This window comes from Phacochoerus africanus, chromosome 9 (genome assembly GCF_016906955.1).
Source record: "Phacochoerus africanus isolate WHEZ1 chromosome 9, ROS_Pafr_v1, whole genome shotgun sequence".
In the NCBI taxonomy this organism is placed as follows: Eukaryota; Metazoa; Chordata; class Mammalia; order Artiodactyla; family Suidae; genus Phacochoerus; species Phacochoerus africanus.
Genome location: NC_062552.1, coordinates 23,040,880 through 23,044,618, shown reverse-complemented (window position 1 = coordinate 23,044,618; position 3,739 = coordinate 23,040,880). Strand labels below are relative to the sequence as shown.

Sequence of the window (3,739 nt, the reverse complement as noted above, 5' to 3'; positions counted from 1 at the left end):
AAAAAATAAAAAAAGAAGTCAGCAGAATGATGGGCTATATCAATGAAGCCCAGAAACAGAAAATGCCCTACACCTCCAACTTCCAATATCCTGACCTTCACTGATAAGAAAGGAAGTACATAGAATTTCATCCAGTTCTTTTATTCTTGATTTTATTTGACCTGAATTCATTGTCATGCATAAGAACATACTGATAAGCGTTCTTCTGAGAAAGCAAGTGGGAAATTATCTGCAAAAAGAGACTGGCACATTGGTGAAGAGAAGGCCCTTTGGAAAGAAAGACCTGGGTATAAATCTTAGTGCTCACTAAAACAAAGTGATGAAGTAGAGAATAATGTTGATATAAATGATGAGTCCCTTCATCCTACAATATCCTGTTTCTGAGGTGTAAATTTATATTTCAAGTTTTATTGTAAATGCATACAATAACGTAAGAGGAGCAGGTCCATAACAGATTTATACCTTCCTCTGGCTGTTTGGGTAATAAGAATGGTTACTTGTCCTACCAAGAAATTAATTAATTAATTAAAATGTTTAGAGAAGTCCCAGGAATCTTATATTTGAAAATAACTCCAAGAAATGTTTTCTTCAGATAGAATTGGAAATTATCCTCTTTTATTTAATACTAATGACTTTCTTAGTGGAACTGATGTATAATATTTTAAAAGATAAAACGAAGTTATTGTTTCAAATTCTTCATTTTTTAGCATGCACTACTATGCTATGTTTTTGGCACAGAGAAAATTCTCCCAGGAAAGAATCAGTCACATTAAATGACATTTAATGACATTAAATTGAACAAAGCTCTCTTTTATATATCTAGAAATTGATGCAAATTTCCAGGTTTTATCAACCAATCTCTCCATTAGAATCCTAATATTCATGTATAATCCATCACTTCTACTATCATGCCTTAAATTTTATATTATCTGCACCATTAAAAAAATTACATTTATGTGTTTGATAATAAAACTGTTGTCCCTATCATTACTGTAACACCTGATCTGAATCTGGTAGTGAAGTTTCTGAATATACTCATATGGCATCTACTATATTGATTATTTTATCTTCAGAATTCCTACTGAGAAAAAAAGAAAAAGAATGATCAATGATAGCTACTTTGGTGGATTTATACACCTTGGATTCAGAGAACAGCCCCAACTGGAGATGATTATTTCTTGGATTATATTTTTCTTCTACCCCATTGCCTGGATGGGAAATATAGCCATTGTCCTGCTGTCTTTTCTCGATGACGACCTCCAAGCGCCCATGTACTTCTTCCTTAGAAGTTTGGCCATTTTGGATCTCTGTTATACCACAAATATAGTCCCACAGATGTTGGTCAACGTTTGGGGTAAAGACAAAAGAATTACATTTCATGGCTGTGCTTTTCAACTTTTCACTGATGTGGTACTGTGCTCAGTTGAATGTATCCTTCTGGCTGTGATGTCTTATGACTGATTCAATGCTGTCTGCAAGCCTCTGGACGACATGACCATAATGAAGCCCTGACTTTGTCAGGGCCTTGTAGCCATTGCCTGGGTAGTTGGTGTTATTAATTGCATGATACTTTCCCCCTATGCCTTGACTCTTCCTCGATGTGGAAATCATCACCTGGATCACTTTTTCTGTGAAATGTCTGCAATGATCAAGATTGCATGTGTAGACACCACAGCCATGGAGGTAACCACATTTGCCATGTGCCTGATTATGGGTCTTGTTCCTCTTCTTCTTATTCTGGTTTCTTATGGTTTCATTATTGTAGCTGTTCTCAAAATCAAATCTGCAACAGGGAGGCAAAAGGCATTTGGGAACTGTTCCTCTCGCCTCGTTGTGGTATCCATCTTTTATGGGACTGTTATCTACATGTACATCCAGCCAGGAAACAGTCCAAATCAGGATGAGGGTAAACTTCTCAGTGTCTTTTATTCCATTGTTACTCCCGCCATGAACCCACTAATCTACACACTAAGAAATAAGGAGTTCAAAGGGGCCGTAAAGAGACTGATTAGGAAAAAAAAAAGTTCTGCAGAAACAATATACTGATTCTTCCTCTCAGCAATTTTCAATATGGAAATGTGTCCTTTTTAACCTTAAATATAGATATTTCTTTTGCAGACATCACCTGAGAGAAAGAAAATACTCAGAAAACATAATAAAAATTATTATCAAATCCAATACATTTATTTAACAGCTAATATATATTGATACCTGTGCAAAAATCCATACTTAAAATAAGTTTTAAACTGACATGCCAACACTAAAATCAACTTACATTATGCACTGATTTTTTTAGGTTATACATATCCCAATTTTACTGACATTCCTCAATTAATTGTAATATTTTCCTTTGATTATGCTAGCTAAATATTCTCATAATTTTAAAGGATAAAAGCTATTCTTTACTGACAGAGGTAAAACCACTATTAACCAAAATGACCGAGAGTCCTAGTTATCAATCATCTTAGTTATACAATGTTAAAATGTCAAAAATTTCTTTCCTCTGCCCATTTATTACTCAAAAAAGAACTCAATTCTGATGATCACAGAAAGAAAAACATTTTATGTCACATGCAAGTAACCATCTTTCAGTTAACCAATGTTATTCTCTTTTCCACTGGTTTTCAAAATCTTTACTGCTTGTTTTTGGGGCCAGCATGTGGGTTCCTGAAAAAACTAAATATAGAACTACCATACGATCCAGCAATTCCACTCCTGGGCATATATCTGGAGAAAAACATAATTCGAAAAGATATATGCACCCCAATGTTCAGTGCAGCACTATTCATAATAGCCAAGACATGGAAGCAATCCATATGTCCATCAACAGATGAAAGGATAAAGAAGATGTGGTACGTATATATAATAGAATAGTATTCAGCCATAAAAAAGAATGAAATAATGCCATTTGCAGCAACATTGTTGGTCCTAGAAATTACCATGATAAGTGAATCAGAGAAAGACAAATACCATATGAGATCACTAGTATGTGATAAAAATGTGATCACTATATGTAATAAAAATGAAACAAAAGAACTTATTCACAAAACAGGAACAGATTCAAAGATTTTGAAACCAAACTTATGTTTACCTAAGGGAAACTCTGAAGGAAGGGATAAATTAGGAATTTGGGATTAACCTATATATACTTTTATATATAAAATAGATAAGTAATAAGTACCTCCTGTGTAGCACAGGGAAATCTACTCAATACTCTGATATAACTTATATGGGAAAAGAATCTGAAAAAGAATGGATATGTGTATATGTGTAACTGATTCACTTTGTTGAATACCTACAAATAAGTCAACTATACTCCAATAAAATTTTTTAAAGAAAGAATGTCACATTTTCCAGGAATTCCAACATCCAAAGAATAAATGTTAAAGAGAAACAAAAAAGAGAAGAGAAAAAAAAGAAGAAAGGAGGTTACTAAAAGTATAAAAGGGAATTTTTTAGACTAAAAAAACATGAATGTACAGCTGAAAGAACTGTTGTACAATAAACTTTGATGTAAAACCTGGATCTAGTTTTAGAAAAATATATTCAGAGATACTTGAAGCATTCCCTTCTGATTATAATCCTCATCCTTCCCACCTAGCAGCAATCATTCTTAAATATATAGATTTCAATTTCTTCCCTTGGTTTATATAGTTTACCAAAGTATGCACTTTTAAGTAATGCTATAACTTTAATATTTTTAAAATTTTGTATAATTGTATCCTGTGGTGCCTGACTT

The 3,739-nt window shown here is 33.2% G+C and overlaps 1 pseudogene; it reads left to right on the top strand.

Annotated features, from left to right (window-relative positions):
- The first annotated feature begins 1,101 nt into the window (after positions 1-1,101).
- Positions 1,102-2,046, top strand: LOC125136563 (olfactory receptor 2W1-like; annotated as a pseudogene).
- The last annotated feature ends 1,693 nt before the right edge of the window (positions 2,047-3,739 follow it).